Raw genomic sequence first — 19,513 nt, 5'->3', positions numbered from 1 at the left:
CTAATTTTCCTATGGAGTCCTTCCTTTAATATTTTTTTTTTTTACTCAAAAATAACATCTAAACATAGAAGAAGGTGAAGTACACGCGCTAATTTTAGGCATCTGCGGAGATGATAAGAAGACTAGAAGAGTAGGCAGTGAAGGCAGACAAAATGGCCCTCAGTATACTGTCTGGTACTTAACGTTGTGTGTTAGTCTCGCATTGTTATAGTGGCAAAATTGTCATGGTACGTTTTTGTGGGTCATATTATTAAGTATTTATATGAACATCTTTATTTTATACAGTGAATGTTATAAATTGATCAAAGTGCAAAGCCGCATGAACCAATATATCTCCATTGATTGCCTTTACCTTTTTCGTAAGGAAAAATATTTAATATTCATAACTTATCATAAATTTTGAGATGGATAAGTTTCAAATGTCACAATCTTTTAATTTATTAAATATTCAACCATGAGGATATTTTTGACATTTTCATATAATATATATATATAATAATATATATATAATATATATAATATAATCTCATAGAGTTTTTGATAACCAATATATCTCTTAAGAATAGTTTAAGGGTCAATATTGTAACACAAATTCATGACATAATTCATGATGATCCAATGACTTAAAAAATTGTCTAGTTGACATTAAAATTAACAAATTCTAACTTCTCATCCCAATCTATTGGATTATATTGAATCAATGGCTAAAATTTGTTTTGTGTCAAAAATTGTGTTACAATAACTTAACCTAGTTTAATTAAAAGAATGAAAACAAGTCCAAATATTTACTTAATCTCCAACAGTTAGCATCTGTTGATGTAGAAATAATAACAGTATCGATTAAGTAATGACATTTGTGCCATAGAAGTTAAAAAAAAAAATAATAAAATTTTTGAACTATATCACATATGGTATGTCTATGGTGACATGGAAAAATTATACAGCATATGTTTTAGATTTATGAGATATTTGTAAATAATTGAAATTGAAGTTACAATTTACCCTTCAACAATTAACTTCAATATCTTTTTTCATCTATAGATTAAGCCAAACCTTAGGGGGTTATGTCATTTGCTATAAATAATATTATTACATATTTCATATATCTTAAAAATAGCAAAAAAATGTTTGATGCTTTCGAAAAAAATATATAAACACATGTTAAAAATCTAGATACCAATTAAGTTAAAACTTGTAGTTTATGAAAAGTAATACATATCCGCTATGAGAAAGTGTTTTGATACTTTGTAAGGAGAGATAATGATAATCCTAAAGACGTAAATGTATATTAAGGAGATAAATGATAATGCAAGGAGGTATACAATATTTTTTTTTTAAAAGATATTTGAGGTCTTTGAGCTCACATTGAAGCATATCGATCCTCAAGGCCACGAAACGTCCTATAACCTCAATAATCAAAGTAATTAACAAAATGTAGTGACTACTTATCTTAGCTCAAAATTAGAGCCTCTAGGTAAAATACCACAGTCTTTACCATCAGGTTGCACAGAGGAGAGGTGAGATAATAATACTTTCACAAAACCCTATGGGTGTTTGAAACTTTTTTATCTCTCATGTTGTAGATGATAGAAACTTGAGTGCGTTAAATTAATGTTAGTCACTATATCTTGTGTCAAAATCATATTCTAAAAGAATAAAGTTGCTCCACTTTTGCCTATAATATTTAGAACTTTAAAATGATTCTATTTCTATCATTACGAAACAAAAGTGAACAACAGAGGTTGAGAACTTAGCTTTTGCTGTGATGTACATTGCACATGGCATGCCAAAGTGCCACTAATTCACAATCCATTTGGCATTTGTCCTATACTGGCCACCATTTTATTGGCTTCAATCCACAATCACATGTTATATGGTTCAATTATTTCATGTTGTTGGCTTTCCTTCTTGTTATTTACTCTTTCTTTTAGTACAGATTATAAGTTCAATACTAGCAATTTTTTAAATTGTTATAACTAAAACGTTTTTTTTTTTTTTTCAGTATTTGGAAATGTTCGGATCAGCTTAGCACTGCTTAATTAGTCTTTCAAAGCCCTGAAGTTAACGAGCAAGTAAGCCTCATAGCTATTCCTTATCAGTAGTTATGGAGATTAACCACAAGTTAATAATACATGTAAGAATCTTAAGTGATCGTCAAACTATCAATGTTTTAATTAAATAAAAATATATTATATTATATATTGTGGACTCAAACAACCCCTTAATTATTGGATTAAAATAAATAGATGGTCTAGAATCAATGTATATTATTTAAAATTGGGATTTCCCCATTATAGTTGTGACATTAACATATTATTAAATGATTCTCCAAAGAAGAGACTCAAAACTCTTGAATATCTAGAGAACTAAAACCATTGTAGTTAATGACTCCTGGTAGATAGACAACTTACGTTTGTGAAAGTGGCATTTTCCATTCACAAATTAAGAGAATCATGCATATCTTTGTGTTTGCTTCTACCTACCAACAAAATTAAAAGGAATGATTACATCAGGACAAAATTGCTCATGTTTTTCACTCTGTCTTATGGTCTACCTTGAAAATTTTGTTGTTGAAATACGTTTGAGGCTCAATAGTGCACATGGCCAAGATTTGTAGCATAAATTTGATAAAGAGATTAAACATATGAGTAAGGAAGTTGACAAACTCATATATTCATTCTATCACGTTGGTGATAAGATAAGAACAATATTTTCTTGGTTGGGAAAATAGGCTGCAATTAAACCGAACATGATGAACAGGTCCATCAAAAATTATTCGATAAGTATATCGATTGTTCGTGTTCGTGTTCGAACAAACACAGGAGTGTGTTTGGTTCGTTCGATTAACAAAAAGCTCATTGCGTTCGTTCGTAACTCGTTCGTGTTCGTTCGACTAACTCGTTCGATAATTTGGAATACTTGTGAATAAACTCGTTCGATAACTGTAAATACTTGTTCAAATAACTCGTTTGAATAGCTGTTTGAAAAAAATATGCACCAACTTTCCAATTGATGCTCTAAAAAACAAATATGCAACAATTATAATTTATACCTATTAATCAACATTTGAAAAAAACCAGCTCTCTATCTATATTTATATTTAAACAAATCAATAAAAACTCAGTAAATAAAAAAAACTAACCATCATAAATAATAAATTCAAAATAAATTAAACAGAACAAAAATCGTTCAAACACATTTAGTTCCATATCAAACTGACAAAACAAAAAGAATTTGTTACATATATATTTATTATCATTACATAAATTATCATAAATATTTTAAATGTTTACATATTATTTGTATCAACGCGCAAAATTTATAGTGAAATGAAAATCTATTGTAAAATGATCAATACATATGTATGTTAATTGTTATATATAATATATATTATTAGTCTACATATACATATTTTGTATCAACACATAATTCATAGTGAAATAGGGTCTATTAAATAATGATCAACATATATGTGTGATTAATTGTTTATATAATGTATAATTGTGTATATACAAAATTATTATCATACATATATATATTAGGTTAAATATTGTTATGAAATTACCAAATTATAGGTTATCATATAGGAAAATGATAGAATTACGACTGGTGTGTACCGATTGTACACCGACTGACGTGGTAAAATCCTGGCCATGATAAATTAACTGATAAAAATAAACGGTCAGGATTGTGCCACGTCATTCGGTGTACAAAATCGGTACACACCAGTCGGTAACTGTAGCATTACCTATCATATTTTATCTCCATTACATAAATTATCATAAATATTTTAAATGTTTACATATATATTTTGTATCAACACTCATAAATTTATAGTGGAATAAAGTCTATTGTAATATATGATCAATACATATGTTATTATTACTGTCTACATATACATTTTGTACCAACACCTATAAATTCATAGTGGTATGAGAGTTTATTGTAACATATGATTTATACAAATGTGTGATTAATTTAGGTTTAATTAAGCTATTATATTATTAAATTTGTTATACTATACATCGCTTGATTATTCAATATGTTATATTTATCAATTTACCATACTATATTTATTATTTATTAATTGAAATGATATCTTATGATATTTAATTATTGATTACATTTAGAAAAATATGTAGCTATTATGTTATTGGATTTATTATATTATATATCACTTGATTATACAATCTATTATGTTATTAAATTTGTCATGCTAGTTATCATAATAATTTATTACTTTTTAATTAAAATTTTATATACTTATATATTTCATTATTGATGACCTTTGGAAAAAAAAAATCCAAACATATTATATATATAAAAAAAACAAAAGTATCATAATATTTTATTATTGATTACCATTAAAAAAAATTCATCCAAACTAAATCAAACATAATATAAAAATGAAAAAAAAATTTTAATTATAATAATACATAACATGTTTTTCGAACATAAACGAACGAACAATCGAACGATTGTTCACAAACGGATGGATTAGTCGAACGTATAGTGTTCACGAACATAATCAAACGAACAACCCCTGTTCGAACTCGATCAAACATATTATCGAACGAATATCGAACTGTTTGCGAACAAATGTTTGCGAACTTTATCGAACAGTAATCGAACGAAAAACGAATGTTCGCAAACTGTTCGGTTCGTTTGCAGCCCTAGGGACAATTAGGAATTTTTTATGACTCATATTTTGTGACAGGTGGGGTTATTTAATCCAATATGAACATGAAATTATCAAAAATCTTCTTATAAACACTAAATACCTAGGTTCCTGTTCTTGTTCCAAGTTCCCGGAAAATTCACAATCCCTACTATTCACAAAAATGATAAATATACCCTATTAAAATTACAAGACACCCCTAGCTATTTAAAGAAAATTACAAATACACCATGAAGTCTTTTTACAAAATTACAAATGTACCTTGTACAAGTATATATTTTATTAATTTTTCTCCCATCTTTCTCTTCTCTTTCATTTTCTCGTTCTTTTCAAAACTTTCTTCGGTCTTTATTCCATAAGTTTCTTCTCTTCTTTCTCATTGATTTCTCCACCTTCTCTTCGCTTCCTCCTTAAATCTTTGTCTTCTCTTTTTGTATAAACTTGTGCTAGTTTTGTTTCTCTTCCCTTCTCTTCTCTCCCTCCTCTTCGGCTTCTTCTACTTTCCCTCTCCAACTGACCACAGTTGGCCCCCACGTGTGGCCTAAATCTGCGCTCCCTCGCGCTATTCATGGGTTGCTTGTGATTGGTTCGCGCGACTGGATCCCTTGCTATTCTTAGCCGTGACACTCCTCACCCTTTGCACTGTCGCATGATTTGTGACTGTGCAGTCGTCTCTGTTGCCTGAATGACTGTCTTATGGAAATTTGTTTGCTAGACTCAGTTGCGGGAGTTAATTACTGCTGGAGTTGATTGTTGTGTGTTGATTGTGGGAGTTGATTGCTTGTGGAAATCTATGGGAGTTTATCGATTGTTTTGGGTTTTTGAAGAGAGAGAAGAAGAGGAGGTTTTGTGATTTGTGTTTTTGTTTGATTTTTTTTTTGTTCCGGTTCTTGAATGGTGGAACCGAACCGCATGGGACTGGTTCCACCAAATTTGGAAACGAAACTGACACCTGACTACTCATCGATTAAGTTATACCCGACAAATTTGCACACCCTAGGTGTGATTGTTTTACGATCTTATTTCTATCTTAGCGAATATACATATTTGTTTTAATATTTTCAAAATTTAATCATATTCTATTAACTATTTTTAAATTTTATAGATTTGTTAATTTAGCTAAACACTCCTTACAATAAAATATTGAAAATTAACAAAAAACACCTCCATCTATTAATTAATGTCGGTAGTCGACCACCATCACTGAAGGGTGGTCGAAAGTTGCTGTAATGGCGCACGTTTGATTGAATTTGGCTGGTTGTGTGTCAATTTGGCCTAAGAAAGTCAAAATGACAGCTCAACTCAACTTTTTTAAAAATACTACTCAAAATAACAAAATAAACGCAACGTAGTTTTCTTTATTAAAGTTAACCGGTGGAGGGGGGATAGCTGAGATTTTAATTTTTTCGTGAGGGCATTTTTTACCTTCATAAAATTTTCAAGCAAAGCCCCAATGGTTTTTTTTCCCTTTTCCCCTACTTTTTTTTTTTCCCTTGCTCCTCCCTATTTGTTTCGCTTTTCCATCTCCATCATCGTGTCTCTCTACTAGAGTCGACCTTCTCATGAACGGTGGTCGGATCTAGGCTTTTACAACTACAATGAGACTTGACTTGCAAGAAGTTGAATTCACCCCTCTTAGCTACAACGAGGCCTGGTACTACTTCTCATGGTTGCCACTAGGTCAAATATGATCACAAATGGTTGTTGCAATGCCTCTTCCTATCTCTAAGGGCATCTCCAACCGGACACCAAGCACCATTCATCCACACCAATTTGGTGTGCTACTATTCATCAACCACAGAATATATTTTATTTCTTTATTTTTTTATTTAATTTTTTAATTTGTATTTATGTTAATTTGATTATTATTTATATTAGTATTTATAATAATAAATTCATAATAATTATATAATTAAAAAAATGATAAAAAATTAAAAACAAAACTTCATTAATACGAATATTAAACTACAATAACTCAAAATAAATTAACAATAATTTAAAAATACTAAAATTAAAAGAAAAATATCATTCCCAATAAATGCTTAATTTTATTAAATTAGTATAATTTTTAAAATTATTATTATTTAATAAAAATATCATTCGCAATATTTTATTAATATATATATATATATAATAATAATTAATAAAATAAATTAATTGTTGATTATTAATAGAAAGAAAAAGAAAGAGAATATTTTAAAGAGTATTTTTTAAGAAAAAGAAAGAGAATATTTTAAAGAGTATTTTTTTAGTGTAACATTTGATGCAATGAATTGAAGATACAATAGTGAATTACATCAAAAGCTATACTAATTTGTTGTAAAAGTTACACCAAGTTTGTGATTAGAGATGGTCTAACAACTTCTTTTGAGGCTGGAAATGATTCCTTACAGTGATAGCGAGGCCAAACTCATCCTCAAACAATGACAAAGTGCATGAGCTAGGATTTTCTAAGGGTAAAATGGTAATTTCACAAAAATTGAAAGACTTTGATGCAATGGGAGTTTACTTAATTATTCCATTAAATTTTGATTACGAAATAAATCAATATTAAATACAATTTTTTTAACACCTAGTATATTTTTTATTGACATTAATATATATCTATTATTTTCCACCTTTGGGTTTATTAGAAAGATATTCTTATTACATATTTTCTGTTATTTAAGTTTAATATGATTATTTGGTAAAATTAACATGATTTTTTTTCCTTATTGATTTAAAGATAAATGATATATTTTGGCAAACATATAGTATTATCAAAACATTTATTGAACATAGTAATGTCTAGATAATTTGGTCATTATATACAATATTCACAACAATTAACAATCAAAATAACTAAACACTTAAGTAATACTTTTAAGATGCCGTTTAACAATTATTAAAGCATAATTTTAGTCGAATATGATTATTCTTTTAGCACAATTAACCATGATTATTTCATGAATCACAACAATACCAAACTCGCCTTTAATACATAGACACTTATGCCCAAAAGGAAAATTTCTGATAATCACAACCCATAAGAAAAATAAATAAGAACAATGATTAATCTCAGCAAAACTCTACCCAAAAGGAAAGCAAAGAGCCAACACATATTCTTAAATGGAATACCTTTGTTCAATGCTCGTGGATTCAATTGTATTCTATAACGATATCTAGATTTATTATGCCTTTTTTTTTTTTTTTTTATTTGGTCAAGTGATAGCTAAGTATACCTCAGTATTAAAACAAGCTGTATCAATTTGCTTGAGCCAACACATATTCATACATGATGTCCAGACTCAGCCAGAAAAGCAACTCTGATCTCTTTTGATTTGAGAAATTCCAAGAATTTGACTCTCTTCTTTTTTTGGCTATCTTCCTCTGAAGTAGCAGAAAGTACAGAAATGGCTCTATCTTTATCTCTCTGTAGATTAAGATTCTTAATACGATAATGTATCCCAAAACGAGAGAATCCGCAGCAGAATTTTTTAAATTTAAGTTGATAGATATTGTTTGTACCTTCATGAAAAGCCACCGGGGAAACTCAGGCATAAAAAGCATCAAGACAAACTGAATGATAGCGGGCACACCTGATACTCCAAGCATCCATCTCCATGTTCCTGGGATCTGTCCAGACAATAACATGTTACAAGGCTTTACAAAGCAATATGTGAAATTCCTTAAAACGAAGAATGTTAGATCTATCATGGCCTAAAATTTCTTAAAAGTGTAAATTCTACTCAAATCAAAACCTTCATCCAGCCAGGTCTTCTCTCAGCCCAAAGAGCGTCAAAACCTTAAAGGATTCTCGTCTCAAAATTAACCTCGCTCGCTAAACTTTTTGTAATGATCCTAATTGAGTCTCATATTGCTAAGGAATGATTTGGTAAGTGAGTTGATAATCACTAAGGAATGATTTGGCAAGTGAGTTAATAATCACTTAGGCATCCAACAATTTTAATTGTGTTCTACATCGTTGAAGAATGGCCTTAACATGTCTGTGTAATTTTATATATAAGAACACGATTATGAAGTTGTGGAATAACTCATTTTAGGTAAACCTGATAATTACATTTCCAGCGACTCAAATATATAAAACCCTTAGGTATAACTAATTTTAGTAACTAAAAGGTTTGTCATCCGATCACAAGGGGAGAAGTAGGGAATAACTCTTTTCACAAAAAAAATTAAAAAAAAAAATCTACAGTATTTGTGGAAATACATCAAATTAAGCAAATAATTTTTATATTATAGCCCATTTCTAAATACTGGTAAGCAGATTTAAGCAATTCGCTCCCTAGAACTGAGACCAAATTAGGCAATTTGATTTTACGCGAAAGTAAATTAAACTTGAGAATTGGGTGGTAAGATAGACAAATGAATGTAGAGAGGACCAACCAAGTTAATTTGAATTCAAAAATATTTTAACTCATTTTTACCAACAGCATTTTCATAAGATATCCTTTGTTTACAAAAAACTGCATTTAAACTCTGCCTCATTAATTACCAAACGTGTTTACTTAATTAGGGGGACTCAATCTTATAAACTGAATTCCAAACTTATTCTAAAAATGTGGGATGTGGCAATTACTGCCAACCTAATTTCTCTACCAAAAAAAATCATGTTTGAATAAAAGAAAAAACACATCAAGTGATATAGCAAAGTAATTTCTTCTTCTGCAGGTTATCTTGTTGAATCTACACGAATACTGCATGTTGATGAAAGCAGAGTAAATAAAGCATGATAAATCTGACCTCTGTAAGAGCAAGATTTACTAGGTAGGAAAGAAACTGGCCAACAGTTATCATAAGAACATTTGTGCTCATCAATCCACCTCGTACTTCAGATGGGAATGTTTCAGCTATACATAGTGGAGCAGTTACAGATGCTACGCCCACACCCACTCCAACTAAAAGCCTTCCCAATATTATAATATAGGGATCTGGAGCGGCAGCCGCGATAATAGCTCCGCCTGTAAATACAACATCGGCAATAAGAGTAGCAATTTTACGTCCATAGCCACCACTAATCCAACCCCCTGAGGCAGCTCCGATTATAGCACCAACCAGGGCTATGCTTATAATTGTTTCCTGAGAAATAAAAAGAATGAGAATGTTTCAAAAGAAAATGAAGGAAATATATATATTCATCAAATGTAAAAAGAAAGTGGGAGAGTTTAATATTAGTCTGTCACCTGTAGGATAAAACTCTGATTTACCACCTCAAATTCATATTTTATATGCAGAAGGGCTCCTGATATAGCACCTGCAATATTCAAAAGTTTAACATCATAAACTATTCTTAGAAGGAAATCATGCAGACAAGTCTAAAATCATATTCATAAAACATGTCCTTGTGGATATTATATAATCTTAAATAAGCTATTGTAGTTTATAGGAGAAGCTCAAATTTTGAACTTTTTTCATAAGTTCTTTAAGGTTTATTTAAATTATTATTTTAGCAATGTTTATATTAACTTTATATATATGAATTAGTTTATTCTTCTAAATTAAAGCTTTTTTTTTTTTTTTTAATTAATACTTGGAAAACTCTTTTACATTTTTTAACCAAACAATTAACAGTTCTTTTTTTTTTTTAATGAAAAAACTATATTTTCATATATAAGTTGTACTCTAATAAGTTCTACTTCAATAGATTTTATTCGAATAAGTCATATCAAACAAAACCTAAATAGTATCTCATAATATTACGTACCAGTAGGGTAAAAAATAAGAGCACTTGGATCACTCACAGAGTCCGGTACTGTTACTGATATTGAAGCAAATTAATAAAAAGAAAAAGTACTAAAATACCAGTATCGTAGCCAAAGAGGAATCCACCAATGCCGGCAGTTACAGTCAATCCAAGAACGTACGAATCACTAAAATACCACATTCTCCTCTCCGGGAACATCTCCAAGAACACTACTGAAGCAACTTATGTAAGAACAATGGCTTCCAAAACGACAATGTTTTGGTCGTCTAGTAGGAGCTGACGAAGAATTAAAAATGAAACGGCATGGTTCGCGCCTTTTCGTGCCTCTTTGTTTGTACATGCATTCTAGTTTGGAAAGAGAATAAAACTTTTTAATTTTGAGAAATTATAACAGCTTCCATCTTTTTTAGAAATTAATTATAATTTCATCCAAGTTCATAATATTAACAAAATTAAGTCTGTTTTATTTGGGATTCAATTGTCACTTATTTGTGATTATCATATTAATGATATATTATTTACTTATTTACGTAACAATACTAAATTAATTTAATTTACATCACTCATATTATAAGTTATAACATCTAAACTGACAACACCATAATTAAAAATTTTAAGTTTCATATTGTATAATATTGTCAATTGTTAACCAATCCCTAAAGATTAGGGGTGGAAAAAAAAACCCGAAAACTGAACCGGACCGAAAATCCAATTTTTTCCCGGTTTCGGTTCGATTATTAAGAAAACCGAAAATCCGGTTCGGTTTCGATTTTTGGCAAAATAAAATCCGGTTACCCGGAACCGGTTTTCTGAACCGAATATTAAAAAAAATTATGTGGTATTGTTTTTACGTTTGTTACTCTTGTCACTCTTGTCTAACACTAACACAACAGACTAACACTACACTCATTCTCTGATTCTCAGACTTCTCACTGCCACACGCCGCACGCTGCACGCCGCAGCCGCATTCTCTGTCTCTCATTCTCTGTCGGACTCACCTCTCGGCTCACTCACCTTAGACCTCAGTAAATCTCGCATTCTCTCTCAGTCTTAGTCTCTGTCTCTCACTCTCACGCTCAGTCTTAGTCTCATTCTCTATCTTTCACTCTCTATCGGACTCTCACTGTCTCTCCGTTTTCAGATCTGTGTTCTCACGTCATCATCGCTCAGCTGTCGTCGTCGTCGTCTATTTCTGGTGGGTTTTAGATCTAGGTTTTCAGATATGTGTTGTCACGTCGTCTGTTTTCAGATCTGGGTTATGACATTGAAGCATTTTGGTTTTAATTTGTATATGCACTGATGGCTGGGTTTTGAAATTGAAGCATCAACACATTTTGTATAATGTATATCAAATTTTGTGTAGCAAACACAACACCACTAATCTCATCTGCCACGGCCAGACATAAATGATGCATGGAAAATATATGTATTGGGACCATCAGTCTTTCTCTACTTCAAGTTCCATTCTCTTCTGCTCTGCTTTTAAGCTTTCGTTTCTTCATCTGCAAATGCAAAACCTCCCAATAGAATATGTAGATATAGAAATTCTCAGTGCTAATATCAAATTTGTGTGGCAAATAGAACAAAAAGGAAATTGCAAAACAAGATTAAATGATAGAAAAATTACTTGATTAGTACAATATTTAGCGAAAAGAAATAGCTATTCTTGTTGTTTTTGGGCAGAACAAGGACGTTTAGTTTGCTTGATTAGCAGTTAAAAAGAGAAAACAAACGAATTGGGCTGAAAAATGTAGCCCATAATGCATAATTGGGCCAAAAAAATGCAGTCATATAATCCTAATTAACTGGTTTAAANGTGTTTTAGGGCTATGAAAAAGAAGAGAAATGAGGACCGATTATTGTGATTATTGAAGAATCGCATCATTGCTCTGATACCATGTTGGATTCGTGTTTGGAGAGAAGAAAGGGGAAAATTCCATTTTTTTATTCATCACACAGACACCGTGTAAATACAATGAAGTCTTTATAGACTTTTTACAAGTAAAAGAGAAATTACACAAATTCCCTTAAGCCCTTAATACATATACTTAATAGACTCATTGGTAGACAAGTCAACTTATACTTGAGAGATTGAAATAATCGAATATATCTTTTATGTTTGCTTCTACCAACCAACAAAATGAAAACGATATTATATATAACAAGACAGAGTTGTTTCTCATTTTTTGTGGCTTAAGCATGGGTTACGATTATACTTTTAGTTTTAGACTTTAGTCATGAACAATATAGGGTATATTTGGTTGGCAGTACTGTACTAAACGAGCAAATTGTGTTTTTATGGAAATGTCGTGTGTTTGGTACTTTGGTTTGATTTAAGAGAGGGGTAGTGCATTAAAATTTAAAAAATAAATTTATTCACCGACGGGTTTCTTTGCACTGCAAAAGAAAATTATAATTTTTTTTATAAAATAAAATTTAAAGAATAAAAAATTAGCCAATAGAATTACTGACCAGCCACCACGGTAGGATTTGGCATTTGGGCACTATCGCTAATGTCGTTGGATAGGCCGTCGGGTGATCTGTCCAATGATGCAAACCAGAAAGTCGTCGATGCGACATTTCCCCAAAAAACGTCAAAGAACTAAAGAAGATTTTTGGAAAGTTTTCTGGCGAAATACTGTCGTTGGCGGCTTCCCCATTTGTATTGTTGGGTAGATAATCATTGAGCTCTCATGATCCATTTTTTGTCTAAAATATTTATTATTGTTGATGATTCATTTTCATATCACAACCTCATGTGTAAAATATTAAGTAGATCTTAGAAATTATACGAGTTTAATTTGAGATTTGGATTACGATCACAGTTGAATGCAAAGACTTAATAATAAATAAAATAGTGTAAATTTTTATAGTGGTTCAGATACTTAAAACGATTCATACATCTATTGTTTTCTTTTATATGAGTGTTCTTGGTTATTAGCCAAGTTACAAGAGGTCACAAACTGCGAACAGAATTACAAGAGCTTGGTATTCAAAGAAAATAGTAAGCTAGTCTTTTTCTCGTAGATTGTTTTTGTTATTTTTGCTGTTAAAATCAAAATATCGCGATTTTGTGAAGGGGAATCCTCTATTTATAGCTGTTGAGTTCAAGGTAATAATTACAAGTCTGCAAGTAGGTAGGTACCGTGTAAGTCCTTCCTTGCATTCCATTGGCTAATAACTTAGGAAATATATTTAAATTATATGAGGCTTGGACAGGTGTGCGGATCTCATTCATTCACAGATAAAACTTGAGCCTGCTGAGTTGGTGATAGTCATATTACTGCGAAAAGAATTACAAGAGCTTGGTATTCAAAGAAAATATTAAGCTAGTCTTTTTCTCGTGGGTTGTTTTTGCTATTTTTGTTGTTAAAATCAAAAGATCGCGATTTTGTGAGGGGGAGTCCTCTATTTATAACTGCTGAGTTCAAGGTAAGGATTACAAGTCTGCAAGTAGGTAGGTACCGTGTAAGTCTTTCCTTGCATTCCATTGGCTAATAACTTAGGAAATATCTTTAAATTATATGAGGCTTGGACAGGTGTGCGGATCTTATTCATTCATAGAAAAAACTTGAACTTGCTAAGTTGGTAACAGTCATATTCACTCTATCTTGAGGCAACGTGGCAGATTCCAGATGGCGCAAAGCCTTCCTGAACTCTGACCGGTGCTCGCTGATGTAAGCTTACGTCAATCTTCATTTTTTAGGCATAGCGATTATTATTTATCTAATTTTTTTAAATATTTCAAGAATTTAATTTTTTAAACAAACATATCTTCATTTAGATAATTAATTATACATATAGTCCAGTGTTGCACACGAAAAACAAGACTATATTAGAATTAATACACTCCAATATTTGTATTTAATTCACTTCAATCCAGTACAAAATAATCAATCCAATAAAGTACATACCGCAAACACATCCTATGACATTTTGTAACTTGATTTAGAGGCAAAATTTGGCATGTAAAATTAAATTGGAATCAAACAGGACAAAATCCCAATATGAGAGGGGCAAAGATGATTACATATAGTTTAAGGATAGAAAAAAATCATCCCTAAATTGTTTTCATCTGAATTCTTAAAAGAGTAATACTAGTCTTACAAACATAAATACAAAGAGGGCTGTACAAAGTGACGTGGCAGCTGACGTGGTAATGTCACATCAGCTAACACATCATCACTTGCCATGTCATCATTAAATATTAATTTTTTTATTCTAATTTTTTATTTCTTCTTTTTCATTTCTTTATTTACTTTATCATTTCAAATTTCAAATTTTCAATCTTCTTCTCCATTGCCATATTCTCTTCCACGTTCTTCTCTAGTTCTCTTGTTAGCTCTTCTCCATCTCCGTCTCCATCGCTCTTTTCATCTCCATCTCCATTGCTCTCTTCACCTCCATCGCTCTCTTCATCTTCATCGCTTTGTTCTCCTATCAGCTCTTCATCTCCGTCACTCAGTTTTCCTATCAGCTCTTCATCTCCATTGCGCTCTTCTCCCCACTAACAAACCAAACCCTAACCCTAACAACCAAAATCATAGAGAGTCCAACCATGTCATTTCAAAGCTTATAGAATTTCATAGAGGAACCAAAAGAGAGAAGTGAACAGAGTGACCGCTGTGGATTCTCTGAAATTCTGCTGCTACCTCCGTCATGGCTTTTCGCCGGAGAAGTGTGAGTCTCTCAATACTGATCCCAAATCCTCTTGCAATTGAATTTATGTTGACTTTGATTCTAATTGTTTGTGAAAAGTGCTATGTTTTGTTCTCAATTATCTTACTATCAGTGTCATATTTATATACTTATGTGCATTATTTTTACTTCAGCCTTATTTCAGTCATTATTAAGATTCATTCATTGCGTTCATTATTCTTAATCGGTGCTCTTAATTTTTTTTTCATTGCATCTTAATGAATTGCATGATATGTTACCATTTGACATTGATTCTTAATCTTGTGTTGCAATTGGGGCCTCTATTAGTCTTGTAACATCAATGAGGAAGCGGTCGAAATTGTCATATCGCAATGTAGCATGCTTGAGACTTTGGATGTGCGCTTTTGTCCAAAGGTGAGATTAAACTTGTGTGTATTATTAATGAATTAGTTCTTCATGCAATAAAAGTTTCGTTTATTTATTGTTCATGAGTGATTATTAAACTTTTTGGGAAGTGGTGTGTGTAAGTAAAAGCAGTGTTTGCTTATTTATCTTTTTTATGTAGGCCGAACGACTTTGTCCCACCCAAACTTTGTCTTAAAGACAATTTAGTACCAAAAAAGTTTGGAAATGACAAAGACCCACCTTCTGTTAGGTCCTGTTAGTGAATTTTGTCTGATAAAGGATAATATGGTCATTTTCCAATCAGCCGAAAAATCTTGAAAAAAAGCCTTCTTCTTCTCATCTCCCCTCCTCCTCCCATCTTCTTCTTCTTCATCTCCCCCTCCTCTGCCGTCAGCATCTCCGTCGGAATTTCGCTGCCTTTTTGACAGTCGACATCTCCTAGTCAACAACCCTTCCATTCTCCCCGCCTTTTCAGTCATCTGCTTGCCAACAACCGCCCCGCAAATAATCACTTTGTGGGAAAGATACCATCAGGTACTCAGCTCCAAATTATTTTCATCAACATCTTTCATGGGTAATGAATGATTATATGGCCCTTTTTTGACAAATAATTGCACAACAAATTCCAGGAAGTCAGAATGTTCAACACCAACTTTAAGTAAAGAATTTGTTGGTAGTTCATAGTTATTGGAATTGCATTTGGGATAGGTTCAGCAGTAGTTGTTGCATCCCTGATGTTTTAAGACAAAGTAAACCAGTGGTACAATGATAATATCATCGACAAATTTCTAAGGGAGATCCCAATGTTTGGGTTGATGTACAAGACATCTCATCAAAGAAGAATCGAAGTAGAGGAAGATTTCGAAGATGAAAACATAGATGAAGACGACGATGATTTCGATGAAAAGCAAACCGAAGAATTTTGCAGGCGGTATTGCGTATTTTACTCAAAACTCGACGTTACAGGGAAAAGGATTGTTCACGATCCTAAATGTACTTGTCATCATCAATCACCGCCCATATTGTCTTCTACTTCCACTTCATCCTCACCTTCTTCATTTGCACATTTTGATAAAAGTTGAGCTTTCTTTGTGCTTTTCTTCTTTGTATTTTGTTCTTTTCTTCTTCTGTATTTTGTTCTGTACATACAATACAAAAAGCGTTTTAAGGTTTGATTTGGTTAATTGTTTTAAGTTGGGATTGGAGATTGGATTTTGATTTGCAGTTGGGATTGGAGGTTGATTGTTGTTGATTTGTTTTTAAGACAACCCGCAACCACCACGTGCCGCCAACAACCTCCACCCTCACCATTGGCCCACCACAACCACCTGTGCCCAATTGTTTGATAAAATGCCCCAACCAGCGTTTTGTGTTGTGTCAACTCAACTCACTCAAACCAGTAATTTAATTTAAAGGAGGTGGGTATTTATGTAATTGAATTAGTTGACTTGTATAAATTAATAAAAAAAAATGAAGTCAAACTTTTAAGGGCATTTTAGTCTTTTTCGTTACTATATCTTGTTGGGAGATGAAATTCACTAACAAAACCTGACTGAAGGTAGGTGTTTGTCATTTCCAAACTTTTGGGGTAGTTAAATGTCTTTAAGGCAAAGTTTGGGTGGGAGGATGTCGTTTGGCCTTTTTAGAGGTTACCTGCAGCATGCCCTAGTTTGAAGCGCATCTTCAACGGCCTAACGCCTTCAAAAAAGATAGAATGATGGAAAATTTTGTTTGTTTACCATTTTCCAGTGCAGTGGGGTTTATTTCATTGAGGTGGCAACTAGCTTGATATGTTTGCCGGGATCTACTATCTTTGTTATTGTAAATGGTATCGGCTTCGTTTGGTTGGATTTTGGGAATGCTACTTTTAGTATTCTCAAAAAAGTTAAACAGTAAAATACCCAAAAACTCACAATATTATTCAACTTTATTCAACATTTTTTAAACCCCTTAAATTTGTTAATTCAATTAAATACCCCTAAATATTTTTAATGTTTTTGTTACGGCGACTCCGGTCACCCTTCGGTGGTGGTGGCCGGCTGTCCGTATTTGAGGGTAGATTGGGGGTGTTTTTATTAACTTTTAATGTTTTATTATAAGGGGTGTTTTGTAAAAAAATAAACATAGGGGGTATTTTAAAATTTGTAAATCCTACATCGTAATACCCGCCCAATTCAACTTTTTTTTTAACTTTTTTAAAAAAACTTTTCCCAAAAACACAAAATTGTGAACCAAACAGAGCCATCATCTTTTTTGTTGTCATTTTTTTTTTTTCCTTTGATTTTATTATTTATAATGGTATAAACTTTAGGCAAGTCCCCTTTATTTTAATTTCATTGTTTTGTTATCCTTGTTTTCATTTGGCTGTGTTGATTAGCTTTGGCTATTCATACTTGGTGTAGTGTTTGATCCATATCAATATATGACACTGCTATGTTGGAATAAAATATCAAAAGCATCACTCTATATGTGGTTTTAAGTACATTTTATTATTACAATGACTAAAAATGATACTATAGCAAAATAACCTGTTTTAAATATAAAAATAAGGGTATAATATGGAATTTTAAAATAAAATAGAAATAATGTAGTAATATATTTGGTCAAAATAACTTATAAGCAAAGTGCTTAAAAAAAAAAAAAAAAATACCTTCCCCCAACTTATTTTTTTTGGCTAACTTATAAGCTCAAAAAAGTTATAAACAAATATGTCAGCTTAATTTTAGAGTTCATAAACTAATTTGACCAGCTTATAAGCTCAGACAAACACTCCCTAATGACACTTTTTAGTAAAATAGTGTTTGTTTATTGATATAATTTCTGAAAACATGTATGTTTATTACTAGAAAAGTATCTGTTGATAGATAAAAGTGTCCATTAATTGATACAATTAAAACTTGTATCCTTTTTATTTAGTTTTAAAAAAAGGTGTTCTCCAATTGATAATAACCCTTATTAAAGTGATTATTATATATTAAAAATAACAAAAAGAAATTATATAATGATAATGTTCACCTTTGCTCATCTAGACTGTCATCTTATTTTCAATAATTGATTAGGCATTCAATGTTTGATAATGATACCTAAAATGAAAACAAAGAGACGTGCTTGGTAGAGTGTTTTTTTTTAAAGGAAAACATATAATGTTATCAATATAAATAACTTAGTAATATTTATAATAATTTCAAATTTTGAAGAAAATTACTTCTAGAAATAAAGAAGACAATGTAATAGCTTTTTCTCTTTATTATCGAGTAAAAGCAGTATTTATTTTATGCAGTTTGATTGAAAACAATGTAATAGGCAACACAAATTGTACCAAATAATTATTGAAAAATGTCATGCACGCCATCTATTTTCAAAAAGGTATTTTATTTTGTGCAATTTGATTGAATTATCATGGAAGTCAACATTGAAAGAAAAATAAGAAACCTTCCATTAATTTAGAATAAAATAAGATTAGAAAAAAAAGAAGTTTGTTCATTATTCAAATATAAATATAGTTTAATAAGTTCATCCAAAATCAATACTTGTTGAACCTTCGTGTGTATTTTGATGTACAAAAACTAATCAAAAAAATGTTTAAAGAACTAACAAGTGTGTAAATATATGACATAAGTCATAACCAAAATAAAAATATAGTTTTTCAGGTAAAATGATCGTTTACGCAGATAAAACATTCGTTCCAATCAGTTATTTTTGTAAAATAACTCCCAATGAAACTGTTTCAATAAGTTATTTCTAGAAAAATAGAGAATATGTGATAGACCATTTTGTAACCTATGCACTTCAAGAGTAACATGTGAAAAAAGCTATGTAAATCCACGATTATTAGAGGTTCACGAATGGATTTGCTATGGATGAAGGATGATGAAATAGAGTAAACGAAGAGTGAAAACAAGGATCGTAAATGGAGGTTAAAAAAAAAAATACAGAGAAAGAAACATCGTATATGGTAAAAGAAAGAGCTCAAAAGTGTAAACCCCTATTTTCTTAGCTTTGACAACCACCTCAACGTGTAAAGACATAAACCGAATGCATTTTGACTTGTAAAATTATAAGGTTGA

At 31.2% G+C, this 19,513-nt stretch overlaps 1 pseudogene; it reads right to left on the bottom strand.

Moving 5' to 3' along the window:
• Window positions 1–11,420, bottom strand: part of LOC116145976 — a 33,159-nt pseudogene extending 21,739 nt beyond the window's left edge.
• Window positions 11,421–19,513: the final 8,093 nt, after the last annotated feature.

This window comes from Pistacia vera, unplaced genomic scaffold, assembly GCF_008641045.1.
Source record: "Pistacia vera cultivar Batoury unplaced genomic scaffold, PisVer_v2 Contig1146, whole genome shotgun sequence".
In the NCBI taxonomy this organism is placed as follows: domain Eukaryota; kingdom Viridiplantae; phylum Streptophyta; class Magnoliopsida; order Sapindales; family Anacardiaceae; genus Pistacia; species Pistacia vera.
Note: the sequence above shows the minus strand (reverse complement) of the source record. Positions and strands in the feature narration are given on the sequence as shown.